This window comes from Neopelma chrysocephalum, unplaced genomic scaffold, assembly GCF_003984885.1.
Source record: "Neopelma chrysocephalum unplaced genomic scaffold, ASM398488v2 Primary Assembly neopelma1_70, whole genome shotgun sequence".
Lineage (NCBI taxonomy): Eukaryota > Metazoa > Chordata > Aves > Passeriformes > Pipridae > Neopelma > Neopelma chrysocephalum.
The window spans coordinates 7,215,747-7,231,020 of NW_020897730.1; the positions used below are offsets into that span (position 1 = coordinate 7,215,747).

The window sequence follows — 15,274 nt, forward strand, 5'->3', positions numbered from 1 at the left end:
TTTACTGATATTAATGAGCAGTGATGGAAGCATTCACTTTTTGACTGTTTTGTAACCTGCACCGGTTTGACAGGACTTGCCTTGCCTGTAGCCTTATGACTTGAAGCTCATCTAGAAGTGTGGGGATGGTTTAGGCATCGAAAAGTGTAATTAGAGTTTCGCCTGCACGTACGTGGCTTAGAAAGACCAGTAATGCAAACCTCTCCTCTCCCCCTGCAAGCCCTCAAGAACGTATGTGCTTAGTTCTCATGTCAGTGCCCGATGCGCGGCACTAAGTCCGTGTGCCAGCCCTGCCCGGCTCCCGCTCGGCTCTCCCTCGCAGACCATGAGACGCCAGCAGGGACTCGCTAGAAGGACTTCGGGCTTTTCATTTGCCCGTCGCTTCCCCGTCAGAGCGGCACGCTGGAAGCTGCTGCTGTGCCTTCCTGGAGGTGCGAAGCCGCTGCTCGGTCCTCCCCGGCGATGGTGCGGGCGGCGATGGTGCGGGCAGGGATGGTGCGGACAGTAGGCGATGAGGCGCTGCTAAGAAAGTTTGCCGGTGCCCGAGGGCGACTTTCACGCGTGAGCAGCGGCGGGGGCAGTCGGGGGCTGTCGGGGGCGCCCGTCCCGGCCGCGCTGCGGGAGCGGGCGGGCGCTGTCGGGCTGCGCTCGGCGGGTGCCGGAGCTGCCGCCGCGCCGCGTCCGCGAGGGCCGGGCCGGACCGGGCTGGGGCGGGGGCGAAGGGGCGTCGCCATCTGCTGTTAATTCCCCGGTCATTGGATTAGTAACCCGCGGTGATGAGATCAGCGGGATCGGCTTTCGCGAGGGGGCTCGGCGCTCGCCGCGCTGCCCAGCTGCGCCGGCTCTCGCATGTGGCGGCGGCGGGCGGCCCAGGGGGAGGCAGCGCGCACAAAGCCCGGTAGCCGCCGCAGGCCGCCGCCCCCGGGCTCCGGGCGGGGCTCCCGGGCGGCCCGGCCGAGCCGAGCGCAGCCCAGCCGAGCCCCGCAGCCCCCCGGGCGCGGTCCGGGCCGCGGCGCCTCCCGGCTCCTCCCGCCTCCCTTCCCGGGGCAGCGGCTCGTCCCGGCGCCCGCGGGAAGGCGGCGGCTGGATCAGCTTCTCCCGGGCGCGGGGCACACGCGCTCCGGCGGGCGGGGAGACGGGGGGCTCCCGAGTTTGTTTACTTGGGATCCGCGTCTCTTTTCCCCGGGATTCCCTTTTCTGCCGGCGTAGCGGATCGGCGGCGGTGCTGTGCCGGGGGTTTATGGTAAGTTTGCGGTGGGTGAATTCTTCAGTTCGTGGGAATTCTGCGTTTTGTTGGACCGTGTGCGGAGACGCGTTTGTGGTTTGTTTTTTTAAAAACATTGCTGGTTTTCAAGCTGGTGTGTAGAGAAATACACTTGTGCACCGTTTTCTGGTTTATAACGAAATGGTTTACAGTGGAAGTTAGTTTCCTGAGCTACATATTAGAATTCTTTCTAGATGTTGGATGACTAGAGATTTACGTTTCTTATGAGCTGAATTAATCTAACTTCGCGCTGGCGAAAGCAAAACCTCTTGCCTAACGATTGCCACAAGCTAATGTTTTACAGTGGTTACTTGGTGCTTTTTCAGGCAGTAAAAACCAGACCTCAGTTCAACTTAGACGGATCTGAAATACTAAATTGTCCTCTCCGTACGAGTAAGAGGCAAGCTAAACCTTTGTCAAGACAAGCCTGAATTTGTATGCGAGACTTGTGTTTCAACAAAGGGAGGTATTGACTGAATTTGCGCTCACGTTAGTTGTGAGAACTCGGAGCCAGGCAGTGGGGTTTGCTGTCTCTGGTAGGAAGCTGTTCCTGCAGAACCACCAAGGGCAGGGGAGCTGAACGCTGCCCTCGCAGCCTCATTCATTCCTGGAGAGGCTTCGGCGTTGATGTGGCAGCGTCCGTGCTGGCAGCAGGTCATATTTATTTCTTTGTGCCCAGGACTTAGACTGTAGACTGCTACAGGGTGGGAAATGTCCTATATAGAGAGATGGCCAGCTACCACTTCAGCCACTGGTTTGATGTAGACTACAGCCCCTCGGTGTTTAAGTCATACCTGCTATTTTCATAGTCCTCTGTTTGCCTTCCGGTGACAGAAGCAATCCCTGATAAGGTATCTCCATGTTGCAAAAGAGCTTATCAGGAGAAAAAATAGCCTCATAGAGTTACTCTTGATGCTTATGGCTGAAAGTGGCCTGACTTGTGCAGGGTATCTCGAAGGATGCTACATTTTTAATGTTGTTTCTGTAACTAAAGGAGCCCGTCAGGGACGTGAATATCAAATTGCTGTGAGATTATTTGGTGCTGCTGACAGAGAAATGCCAGGTACCGTATGTTCTCTTAACAACAAGCGGAAGTTTTATAACTGGCCTTAGTCATATAAGTCTGGTTTCCTTGCCTCAGTGTCTTGCTCCTGACTCTGGATGTCCTTGGATGACCGTCCTGTGCCTCAGTGTCCCTGCCAGGGCTGAAGGGAGGCCCGGTACTTCTCTGCATCACAAGGATGATAAAACTTCACAGTTCTGTGCCTTGCTGAGGCCCTCATGTGGGTGTTGCTCTGGAAGTACATACTGGTGCTGGTAGGCTCGGAGAGCCCTGTGTTCACACCCGTACCATCCTGCCAGTGTGTTTGTCTTTGCAAATGTCTCTGCAGCCAGATTTGAAACACCGGGCTTCCTGCTCAACAGGCTTTGGGGCTCGGGAATAACAAAGCAGTGCCACCTTTTTGCCAAGAACTTTTCAGAGTTGTGAGACTTTTTTTTTTTTTAATAGAAGCATGAAAACCTGCACGAGAATTAATAATGAGATATCTTGTTTCTTGAAACAACCAGAACTTCGGATTTTTTGGTTTGACCAAATTGCAGTCATCTTTATGACTCCTATTTGTGCAGCACAGCAATTCCTGAACGATGGGCCATCTCTCCGGTGACTCCACAAGCAGCAGCTCATTAACTTGTCAGGCTTCATTGTTGCTGTGTAAACTCCTGTAATGGATTTTCCATGTACCAAGAAAAATTCAAGGAAGCTATTCTTGTCTCATTTTCCTTCACAATCACTGTTTGCTCCTCTTCTGTGTATAGGACACTGACCTCTTCTAGGGGGGAAGGAAGATAATTTTCATAGTGGCACTTGATGGCATATTACAGGACTCCATCTGATGGTTACTTTGAGTTGACTTCTTTTAATTGAGACAGCTGGAGAGTTTTCCTTTGAGGAGCTGTTTTGCCTACACATTTGAAACACGATGAGAGCAATTGAGAAAGAAGGCATTGCATGGTTTTCTGAGATGTTAATTGTTAAAAATACTTGGCTAAACTGAAGAGCAACATCATGCTAGATACTCAACTGTCCCATCCCCATAATTCTGCATGTCCAAGAAGTAGGGGGTAGAAAGAGGGATTCCTTTACCAGATTCAAGGTCTGTAAGCCATGCTGTGTTTTAGCTGCCTGCTCTGTTTAGCCTGCTTGGCTGCTCACTGCTGATGCACTGACACCCTCTACTCGATTCTTTTTGTGCTGGGGCAACATCACTTCAGCGCAAATTTGAGGCCCTCAAAGTGGTAAATCCCAGGCTGGTAAATCTCAGGTTGAATAATAGTAATGCAGAGTGTCCTTGATACTCACTTCTATTTCCACCATCAGTTAGGGAGGATAAATGCACTCTTCTTAATAGAATATTGGTGTAAAGGAAACCTAGATGTGTCTTCTTCTTAGCAGATTTCCCAGGATGGAGGATGGATGTAAATATTGCTGGACTCGATAAATCCTGAAGACCAAAATGAGACTGATGGCAGAGAGGAGTGGAGACTGGTGCCTGCCTTCCTGATGCCATCCAGGAAGCAAACCTGGACTTGTGGCTCCAGTGATGAAGGGCTCCATGCTGGCAAAACTCTGTTTAGATGGACACAGTGAACTTGGTGTAGTCTCCCTGAGCTCTGTCAATGAGTGTGCAACTGAAGGCTAGTGGAGATACATGTTGTCCTGGCAATTTAAACTATTTATTAAGCCAGTATAGATCCATTTCCTGTGATGAAGGCATTGCTTAAACCTGCCCACTGAACAGCTAACTAGTTTTGGAAGTTGAAACTCTATGTAAAGTTGCTATGTGTAGCTAAATATTTGCTAATAATTCTAGAAGTTAGTGTTGTTGGACTTACTGTTTGAAAATAAACGTGTGCTGTGGGTTGAAACTTGCCAGACCAGATAGCTACCTCGCCCACACTTATTTTTCATGGGGTTGTGTACATGGTAGTGAATCTGCGTCACTCCCTGCAGCACACACAGCCTTCAGGCCTGACTTTAAGCTGTCTTTGTAACATGTAACTCTGTTAGCTGACGTACATTTGTGCTGTAGGATAAGATGTTAATGCATCACGTGCTTCCTGGAAGAGCAATTCATGTCTTCAGACTTCTTTAACTTCAGTTGACTTATGCTCAGGTTGTTTGTGGGGGTTGGTTGTTTGGAGCATTTTGCTTACTTGCTTTGAAAAGGTGCATGTGCATCATTAATACTGGTGCTAGACTGCAAATACACGAGGGAGCGCTCCTCCAAAAGGGCTGAATACAGAGTTAACTGATAAGTTTCTCAAAGAACAACAGTTGTTTGTTATTTTGTTACAGTGTCCAAGCTAGTGTTGCTTGAAGACAGCAGTGCAGCGTGCTTGACCTGTGCTCTCTCAAGGGTTAAAGTATTTGAAATGGTGGGTACTGTCTGAATCCCATTTTCAGGTGGTCTGGAATGATGTCAGGAAATGCCTGTCCTTTGCCTCAGCTGCTGGTACAGCTCCACAGCCCACAGTCCTTTAGATCGGATGGTGATAAAATTAGGTTGGGGGGGGGAATTTTTTTTTGTGTTTGGAAAACTGACAGTATAATCGGTAGCATTCACAACCTATCAAGGAAAAATCCTTGCCCTGAAGAGATTTAATTTGAAAGCAAAGCTTAAAGAGAACAGTGTGCCCCAGTAGCCTTGGTGGCAGTGTGGAAAAATGCATCAGAGAGGAGAACAAGAAAATGTGGCTTATGTTTTGGGAGCTGTGCTGGTTAAGAGAGAGCAGTGCTCACAGGGTACCACGACTTTGGGTTTAGAACTGCAGTTGCAATTTGACTGTCAATAATTGATTAAAACTTGATGGCTCTATTTTGTCTACCTCTCTTCTGTTAGAGGGTGCCTGCCCATCAGGAGTACTGGGTAGAGCTCACTGCTTCCCTTCCTTTGGCTCCTTTTCCACTAAAAATGGAGTAGTGTCAGGTACTAGCCTATTGAAATGTACATGTGTGTAAACTTATATTTTTTGGGGGGTGTCTTTTTTAAGTGGATGTCACTTTTGCCTCAGAGGCCAATGTGGTGCAGCACCTAATTTCTGTAGCAATTGAAATGCAGAAATTTAAAATGATTTGCTGTGGTTTGGCCATAGCAATGAAGGACACATTGTTTCCTTCTTTAAGGAAGAAGAGGTGAGGTGAGGTGCCTGGGCTAAAACACAGGTGTTCTGTGACCTAAATCTGTTCGTACTGAAGCCATTTGAGCTTAAACCAATGCTGAACAGTATTCTCTACAATTTTTTGCTTCTCTATGCTTATTTTGCGTATCTTTGGATTGAACATCATGGGGTAATCCTGCTCATGGCTGGTGTCAGATGACAGGTTTTATTGTGTTGCACTGCAGAGTGTGGGTGACTTAGCAACTTTATCTTCGAGGATTTGTCAGAGGCTGAAGCGACAAGTAAGCTTTGGTGTGCAGCACAAAGCTCAGCAATGTATGAGATCCATATTGGAGCTCATTGCAAGCTAATTCTTTCAGAGCCACACAGCAGACTCCTTAGTTGAGTTTGCTCTCTTCATTTAAAGACACACTTCCAAAACCTTGTTCTTATACTGCCTTTCTCATTCTGTCCTTTTGCCAAAGTCTGGTGTGCACTTGTCAGCTCTTGTGCCTTTCTGTGGTAACAACTCCTAAAGAAGATTTTGCAAAGAGATTTTGAGAGAGAAGAAAGATTTGGTCATATTTTCACTGTCTTGTCAGAAGAGTGAGGATTTCCTTCCTGCAGAAACAGGTCCATGTTTTGGGACCTAACCATGATCTGGACTGCAGTAGTTCATCTCCTGAAACCTTCTCTTGCTGGGATGGGGAGCTGCTGAGTGAACTTCTTGTGGAGTGGCTGGACAGCCTGGGATTCTTTTTGTCTGCAGGCAGCAGGAGGGACTGTTGGCTGCTAACTTTGCTGTTGTATTTCTTCAGCGTTTTTTCTGCTGGGTACCTGAATATGGCCCAGCTCCGTGTAAGAGGGGAAAGTGAGGCCCCTACCTAGAGATCATTCAAGCTCTCTCTACACCTGGTAGCAGCAGCAGCAGCAACAGCCTCATGTAGCCTTGGCTGGAAAAGATGTTTCTTGAATGTTTAAAAATCAACCTGCTTAGAATTGCTTTTTCATGTGAGAGCACTTGCCTGGCTTTAGACATGGACAAAGGTGAGATTTTTCAAATCTGATGAAAGGTTTAGGTACTCAGTTGTCATTTAATTTTAACTGCTTTTCCTCCATCTCTTCTTCAAATGAATGCAGAAACAAATTGCCTCTAGTAAAAGGATAGATTTTTTTCATTACGTGTTGGAGGTCATAATTTTAAAAGAAAGCCTTGTTGCATAAAGTATTTACATCACAGCTACATTTTTTACTGAGAATGTGCTGTCCACAGAAATCGCTAAATGCAGATTGTAGCACAGTCATGATCTGTGTACTTGGTTTTTTGTTTTTCTCTAAGAATATTCTAAAAAATAGTTTTGTAAGGGAAAGATGAAAATGACTTGAAAGAAAGTTGGCTGTTGTCTTTGAAAAGTGAACTAATTCTCCAAAATCTTGAGCTTATTTCCTAATTATTTCATGATAGAAGCCACACAAAATTAAACAATAAATGCACTATGTTGTCAACAAGGACTGTGTTCCTTGACAGGAGAGAAAATGCCATGACACTCAAATCTATGTATAGCCAAGGAAATAGTTGGTTTAAGTGGTAAATAAAGGGAATTTTGAACATTGAGCTTTAAGTATTTTCTAAGTTACTAGCAAAATTATAAAAGGTTTCTTGTTTTGAGAATTACTTTAAAGGTAGTTTGGACACAGAGAGTAATCTGGGAGCCAGTACTGGTACTTTTGAAACTTTGTTTTCCAATTTAAGTGTTTTAGACTCAATTTCCAAAATAAGCTCTGCTCTGTTCCTCACCAAAGGTTGTCATGTGCTTTTGACTGCAGTGTTAGGAAGTGAATAGTTGCTCTAAAATAAAGTTTAATTTGTTTGTACTTATGCTCTCTGCTCAGTGATGTCATTGCATTTAATTTTGTAGAATGTCCTGTATTTGATTTCATTTCTGTGAATTGTTGGCTCAAGTTACAAATGATCCTAAAATTCAGTATAGCTGAAGTGGGGATTTAGGAGTTAAAATTGGAGCCTGGTCCTTATGGCATTGTTTGTGTTATTTTCTGGCTGAGACACTTGGTTGAGGTTAAAAAAACACCTCATTAAAATTAAATTTTAACGACTCCATTTGTTTGGTTATCTTGAAAGTTTATCCTAATTTAACTTGTAAAGGTGTACTTGTAGATATTTTTGTCTGATTTGTGTAACATATTTGCATGGGGAATTGAGTATCTGTTCCTTGTGGCTTATCACTAATCTACTTGGATTTGCATTGAGGATCTCAGTGAGTGATATGAGCACATGCTGAACTCTTTCAAAGATTGAGAATATTTTGAGGCTCCAGCTAATTCACTTGGGCAGGGCCATTATTTCATCCTTTGCCCAGGAAAGAAGGAGCCAGCAGTGAGTGCACCTCTGGGCAGGTGTTAAACCTGAGACCATTGAGAAATTAAATTCTGACCTTTGATGTTTTCATCCCGTGCTTGAAGGAGGTCTCTGTTTGTGGAGTGCAGGTGGTTATTTTGGGGGTCTGACCCCACAAGGAGGTTTAGGTGCATTATGTCATCTTTCTTTCAAAAACTATGATGCAGCATAAAGAAGTCAAAATGCTCTTTTCCTTGTTGCTGTTGAAAACTGTTGTCAGGCATTTCAGAGGTGACAGAACTTGTTTGAAGTGAAGACGATGACACATCAAAGTGTATAAAAGACAGGAACATTGCCATCCTGACCTCGTTTTGACTGTGTTGCTGCACATTAGTGTTACATCTGATTTGTGCCAGCACCTGACTGTCCCTGCATTTCAGTACCATCAGTCTCTGATGCTGTTAACATCTGGGTAGTACTGTGATATTCTCACTTCTAATTCAGAGTGTACTGATCATTCACTAAATATTTATAGAGTCCTTTGGTTTTGATGTTTTAAGACAAAAAGAGTGGGGTTTCTGTTATCTCTTGTAATCAAAGGCAAATAATGCATTGAAGCTTTTTGATCATTTAAAATATTATAACATAAAATAAAGGAATGCCTTTGTACTTTGGTCAGTGCTGATGTAACTGTTTCCAGTAGTCTAGAAAACCTTACACACAGTTCACTGATGGCTTGTTTAGACTAAGATGCAGCGTTGTAAGTGCAATGATTGTCTACCAAAGATGCAAGAATGTGCTCAGGAAGGATTTGTTACAACATGTATGGTATCTTATCCTTTGAGGTTTCAATAGAACGAGATATATTAAACAAGCATGAGCATGAGACCTGGAATACGTACTCGTTGTTTTTAAGTTTTTTGGTGTTCATTTTAATGGTATTTGAAGCAAAATGTGTGGGTGGAGAGATGGAAGAGAGGCTTGCCTGTGAGATCTCTCCCTTGATAGCTATGTATTGGAGTGTGGATGTAGCAGAAATAGGGAAAGAGAGGAACATTCAGCAGCGCGAGTTCTTGAAAGTGCACCTGGAGAAAAGGTGATTAATTTGTCAAAGAGATTAAGCCTAAGTATTTGTCAGGATTTAAAAATGAAACAGGGAGTGAAAATAGACCTCATAGGCAGGGTGCACCTGTCAGAAACTGTCAGAGTTGCTGCAAGATCCTTCTGTGATGCTCAAACTCCTGTGAGGAGTCGGCGCTGATGTGGTAATATTCCTTCCCTCACCTCAGTAAGCTGCAGTTGGATATGAGAAAGTGCATGAGGCTGCTGCCTTGAATTCATGTCTGGAGATACAGTGGTCTTTTGGTTTACAGTTGCTTTTTTTAGTTCAGTGAGCCACCTCCAGCATTGATAATTGGCTTGTATTTCCTGCTCTCAGACCCTGTAACAAGAATTAACAGCTCATTTTTACTCAAATACACCTCTTTCTAGCAATGCTGAATAATAGCGCAAGGGGAGAAAAAATCCATATGTGCTAGGTCATCACAGTTTGACTGCTGGAAAAAGACACCAAAGGGAAATTCAAGCTGAAGTGTATCAACACTCCAGGGACCTGAGAGCGACTGATGAGTTCGCTTTTACTGCTGTACTCCACCCACATCCTGCTAATAGAGGACATGGGAGCAGGAAGTCTTCATGAATGCAGAAGCTAACCCTCTCCCTTCACTCCCTTTATTTTTAGACTTTATGTATTCCCTGTGGTAAAACAGTTTGGAACTTGGGGGAGCTATGCCCAAGGTTGGGTAGAAATGTGACTTAGCAGCAACTGCTGCTCGGTGTGCAATCACTCAGGAGATGAGAAGAGACTGTTTCTCTCACCCTGTAGCTGGAGGTTGGTTTACTGTTGGTGTAACGTAATTCCAGTGTGGAGTTCTGACATCATGTTTGCTTCAGCAGAGGGATGGAGATAATGAATTAATGCAGAGATGTTTTTCTTTTTGTTTTGACTGTTGGAAAAAGTGGGGAAAATCACTGGCTAAAGCTGGCATCTAAATTTAGACATCTGAATTAACAACGCAGGAAGCAGTAGCATGGCAAGCAGCTCAGTCCCTCTGGAGTACTGCTGGCTGGCAGTATGGACACCTTGGGCACTTAATGCATGCAGGCATCTGAACTGTGCAGAGCAGGCATCTTTTACACCTCTGGTGAAGAATCTGTGTGGGATACTTCCTCTGGATAATCTTTAGGGCAAGGCCCAACTGTCAGTTTAATATAACTTTCCTCAGAGTTCCCAATGAGCTGGTCTTCACAAGGAATTTTTTGCATGTAATTTTTTTTAGTCTGAATATTTGTATATAGTGGATTTTGCTTCCACAGCTGTTCCGTGCTTGATTTCAGCAGTGGTAAGAAATGTGGTATGCTCAAATCAAAGCTGAGCCTGATAGTCTGTTGTAGAAATGTGATTGTAAGGGAAAATTCAAGCAGTTACTTTATTACAGCAAAGATGTGTGGGTTGATGGTCTTGCTGGAATTCAATTTGTGTGTTTAGGTCTCGTGGTACAAGAAGAAATTTTATTACATGTAATAATTAACTTTTGAAATAAAGGGGATTATCTTTCATTTTAATCACTCTGCCTTAATAGCAGGGAAGAAAAATCATTGTTTTTTAATAAGAGTCCCAACTCTGTTCTCAGTGTTTTTTAGAATGACATTTTAATTGAATTTTATATTTATGGGACTGATACTTAAAACTTGTCATTCTTGTGGGTTCTTGCCTGTTTCCCCACTGTATATTAATCAGTTGTATTTTAAAGAGTGTAAGCTTCTGTCCTGCTTCTCTTCCCAAACCAAAATTCCATAAACAATTCTTTGTGAAGGGAATTATTATTTCTATTGGTAATTTTTAATGTGCGACTCTAATATTCAGCTACATTTCTCTTGTTAACACGAAGCATTATGTATATGCTTCATATTCAGTATGCGAACAGCTTGTAAATAAATTACAAAAGTAGGTTTAAATTTCATGCCTGTGCTTAGGAAAACTAATGGATGGTAATCAGCGTAATGGCTGATGATAGATTGTGCTGTGCCAGCAGGGGAACTGGCGCCCAGAAAAAGTAATACCAGATCAGGAATGGGTAGAGACTGGTTGGTGAATGTGTTCTTCTCCAGATGCTTTTTTAATGCCTTCAATTAACTTGATTAAGCAGCTTAGCTTAAGTAAGCAGAATTTGTGACTTGGAAGTTCTCCCATGTAGTATTTTCCCATTGCCTTAGGAATTAATTCCTTCAGTACTGTGTCCCTGTAAAGCAGGCAGCCTTGGTTGCTCCTGTGTCTTGCACAGACACGAGGTGCTGTATGTTTAGTATGAGAGGCACACACGGGGTGGTTTTTTTCCTCTCTGCAATTGGTTCTTGGCAGAAGTCATAAATCACAGTGATTTCTGCACAGTGCAATTGAATGGAGCCTGACTACCTTATTTTTTATTGGTATTGAGAGTTCCCCCCTGCTTAGATCACTCTGAATCCTTTGTCAGCAGAGCAGAACATGCCCCCTCAGCTTCTGAGCCTGGTTTTGTAGTGCAGGGTCAGCTCTGAATGCCCTCCTCTGGTACCTGAGCTGGGTAGCTGAAGTATCTATGTAGGGCTTGGCCAAAACAATAACTGGGGGACTTTTAGGCCTGGGATTCTTTGGTTGGGAGTACTCTGTGCCATGTTCCCATTATAGCTTTTTAAGGTGCATTTTCTCATTGCTCTTGAGGGTCTGTGTTGGCTGCAGCTGTGGCACAGTTCACCAAAGACTTTGCCTCCAAATACTCACCAGTCAAGTGGCTGCTCTTGTATTCTTCTGACCAACATTTTAAGGTAGTGGTTCCCAAGCAAGGGAATTGTTCTCAGGGACCACTTTGGAATTTAATTAAATTTCCTAATTGTACTAGCAGTGTCCTTATGAGGTAACCTGGTGCATTCTCTTTCCTACCCAAAGGTTTTATCCTTGCAGCATGTGTCATTAGATAGGGAATAGGAATAGGGATGTTAAATAGGGAATTAGATGGTAGCACAGAGTTCTGGTGTCCATCTGTTTGCTTTCCCCAGTAAGGATGGTGGTTATGTTATGGTATCTTATATTTTTCAGAGCACAGAATAAGTGGCCTCAGATGGAACCAATTTCAGTGTATCCTACAGACTGATGGTACTGGGCAACCCACCCATGAGTACCAGCTGCAGCACCAAAAGGATTGACTGCTGGATATTGAGGCAGCCCAGAGCTCTGACAGGCTCAGCTCTTGTGTTTACAGCTGCTGGCTCAGCAAATAATTGATTTCCAAACTGTAGGTCTTTCTGGTTCTGTCTTGCAATTTTTTTGTATAAATATAAGTATTTCTGCAGTATCAGAAGTTGCAGTGTCTCACACAGATTGTCATTAAATCCATGCAGTAGCTTCAGAAATTGGGATCTGTGTTTGTAAGTGTTTTGGGTTTTTATCCTTAAGAGAATTTCAGTGAGGAGCCTGACACTACATCTACCTTTTCTGCTCCCCTTGATTAACAAAGCACACTTTGTTAATCAGACGTGATGATGTGTTTTGATACTTACTTAGTCTAGACTGGGATTAAACCTGCTACCTAATGAAAGGTGAGGGTTGAGTGTGCTTCCATGATCCTTCTCTTTCTAGAAGTGCCGGGGGGGACATAAACATCTTAAAGTGTGCTAAAAAATGGATAAAATTTTCAGCCACATGTGGCTTCCCAGTGTTAAAGAAGCTGACAATAGGATGTACAGGGAAAGGGGTGGAAGGGATGGAAAAAAAAAATGAAAGTGGAAAGACCAGGATTGTAACAAAAAGCCCTTTGCCATAAATTTGTGATGAAGATGATAAGTAGGGCAATTGAATATATTTTTCATTCATTCTTTCACTGTGGAGGAAGATCTCTGTTCCTGATGGGGATTATTCAAGTAGTCAGAAGTGTTATTAAACTTCTGGGTTTTAATGCTCCATTAAACTTCCATAATGTGTAAATTACTTCCTTCAAACTTGTCTCTATTTTTGATCTCTTTACTGTAAACTGTAACAGAGTTCCTGCTAAATATAAAAATGCACAACTGCTCTTGATCCTGTGATTCTAGTAGCAATTTCTATGTCTGCACAGTGCACAGTGGTGAAAGAATGGCTGGAATTTAAACCCCCTCAGATTTCTAGTATCTTTAGATATTATTTTTTTTTATTAATCTGTTGGCCAAAAGGCTTGTTTTTCTCCTCTGAAACTATTTGTAGTGTTTGTGCAGTATCCCCCATGGTTTTACATTCAACATAGTGCTGTGGTTTGTATGTGACTTCTAAGTATTTTCTAGTACTAAACGATAGTTTGTGTGATAAAGGCAAATTTTCATTTAGGCTCAGATGAATACCTTGGTTAGATGTCAAATGGTTCTGAAAGGATCTTTGTATTAGTCCACTTAGTTTTAGCCTTCCTGTAGTTTGCTTGAGGATGTGGTAAACAAAAACAAGTCTAGCTCTGATGAAGTTGAAATAAGAATAATTTTCCCAGTATTTGCTTGGGTCATATTGAGTGTATTATGGTTTTTATAACTCAATGGGAAAATAACTTCTTTTACTGGATGTAGTCCCTTACTTTTAAAGATATTTATAAATGTTACCTTTATTCTTTATTATGCTGGAAATCAAGGTGATCTATATATCCCAATGAAATCTAGTGTCTTGTTTTTCCAGAATTAAAAACTCTGAGCATTTTTTTAAATATATATTACACCTGTTGCTGGAGCTTAGCTTGTAATTACTGATGTGCTTTCTCTCTGCGTAAAGTAGACGGAGCACATTTTTGTCCAGGGCAAAACAGGGCCCTGCCTGAGCTACTGGAGAATCAGTGTGTGGGAGATTTAGATGATGTCCTGAAGATTCTTTGCAATAATGTCAAATGTGGGGTTTTTTTGCAAAGATTAATTGGAACACACTTATTTCAGTAGCAGTACACCTAAAGATTATTACTACTATATTTTTATTGCCATCAAACTTGCATCTGGTGCACTTTTCTTCCAAGTAACTTTCAATCTTTTTTTCCCTCTTTTCTCCCAATACATTAAAGAATGAAGTATAGTTAGTAATTAATTGTTACAAATAAAATACCACTTAAAAGAAAACTCCCTGTTGAAGAATTCTTAACAGGGGGAACTGGAGTGTGAAGTTATTTTGAGAAATACAGACCTTGCGTTTGAGCTTATAGATCAGTCTGTGTTGAGACTCCTGTAGACAGGCACAAAGCTGATTTATTTTTATCCATACCTCTATTAGGAAGTCTAGTGTGGGCTTTTTAAAGTACTTTCCTGTGGTCAAAAATATCTGGAATTGTTGGCACTTATAACAAGAAATTTTTTGAGGTTCTGCACTGTTAGGTCAGTTGTAGAGACTCAGAGTAGCAACTTCTTTCACCATGGCTTTTCCTAATTGGAGACCCTCTCTGACACGGCAAAGTCTGTGATACTTTTTCTCTGTAGAACAGTAGTTGCTTGAAAAGGCAACCTTTCCCCTTAATCTGGTTCTAGGACAGTGAAGGATCCAGAAAGAAAGTAACATTCCACATAGCCACTGGTGACAGCTGACATGGCTCCACTAAGGACAGATTGTACCTGAGAAATTTGGGGGCCTTCAGTGACAAGATTATGGCATTGGTGGATCAGGGAAAAGCAACTGATGTAATCTATGTGGATTTATGTAAAGCATCTGACACTGTCCCACACGACATCCTTGTCTCTAAACTGGAGAGACATGGATTTGATGGATGGATCATTTGGTGGATTAGGGATTGGCTGGATGGCTGCCCAGAGAAGTTGTGGATGCCCCATTCCTGGAGGTGTTAAAGGCCAGGTTGGATGGGGCTTTGAACAACCTGGTCTAGTGGAAGGTGTCCCTGCCTATGGCAGGGGGGTTGGAACTAGATCATAGAATCATAGAACAGGCTGATTTGGAAGAGACCCATCAGGATCATTGAGTTCAACTCCTGGCCCTGCTCAGGACTCCCCAAGAGTCACATCATGTGCCTGAAAGTATTGTCCAAATGCTTCTTGAACTCAGACAGCCTTGATGCTGTAACCACTGCCCTGGGGAGCCTGCTCCAGTGCCCAACCACTCTCTGGGTGAAAAACTTTTTTCTGATATCCAACCTAAACCTCCCCTGGCTTAGCTTCATACTACTTCCTCGAGTCCTGATGATCTTCCAGGTCCTTTTCAGCCCAAACTATTCTATGATTCACCATTGCGAGACCCATTCTGGGTTCTCACCAAGGTGTCCTTTGTCTCTTCAGGAGGAGTCAGATTCTTGACATGGGGACATAACTGTAAATCTTTTATTCTTTAAAGCCCTGTGGCCTTTCCCAGCCTCTCCTGGGTTACCAAGAGTCCTATTTCCTAAATTAATAGCAAACAGAAACAAAAATACTACTCTGTAAAATGGGAATGCTTTTATGTGCGTAAGGAA

The 15,274-nt window shown here is 43.3% G+C and overlaps 1 protein-coding gene across 6 annotated transcripts in view; it reads left to right on the forward strand.

Annotated features, from left to right (window-relative positions):
• SPSB4 (splA/ryanodine receptor domain and SOCS box containing 4) overlaps positions 1 to 15,274 on the forward strand; it is a 159,460-nt gene that overhangs the window by 75,146 nt on the left and 69,040 nt on the right. Inside the window, exon 1 of one of the 6 annotated variants that reach the window (XM_027686196.1) lies at positions 1,157 to 1,243. The exons of the other annotated variants lie outside the window; for them this stretch is intronic. The gene's annotated coding sequence lies outside the window, so the exon portion shown is untranslated. Of the gene's footprint in view, positions 1 to 1,156; positions 1,244 to 15,274 lie in introns of those variants that run through there. 6 annotated transcript variants of the gene reach the window in all.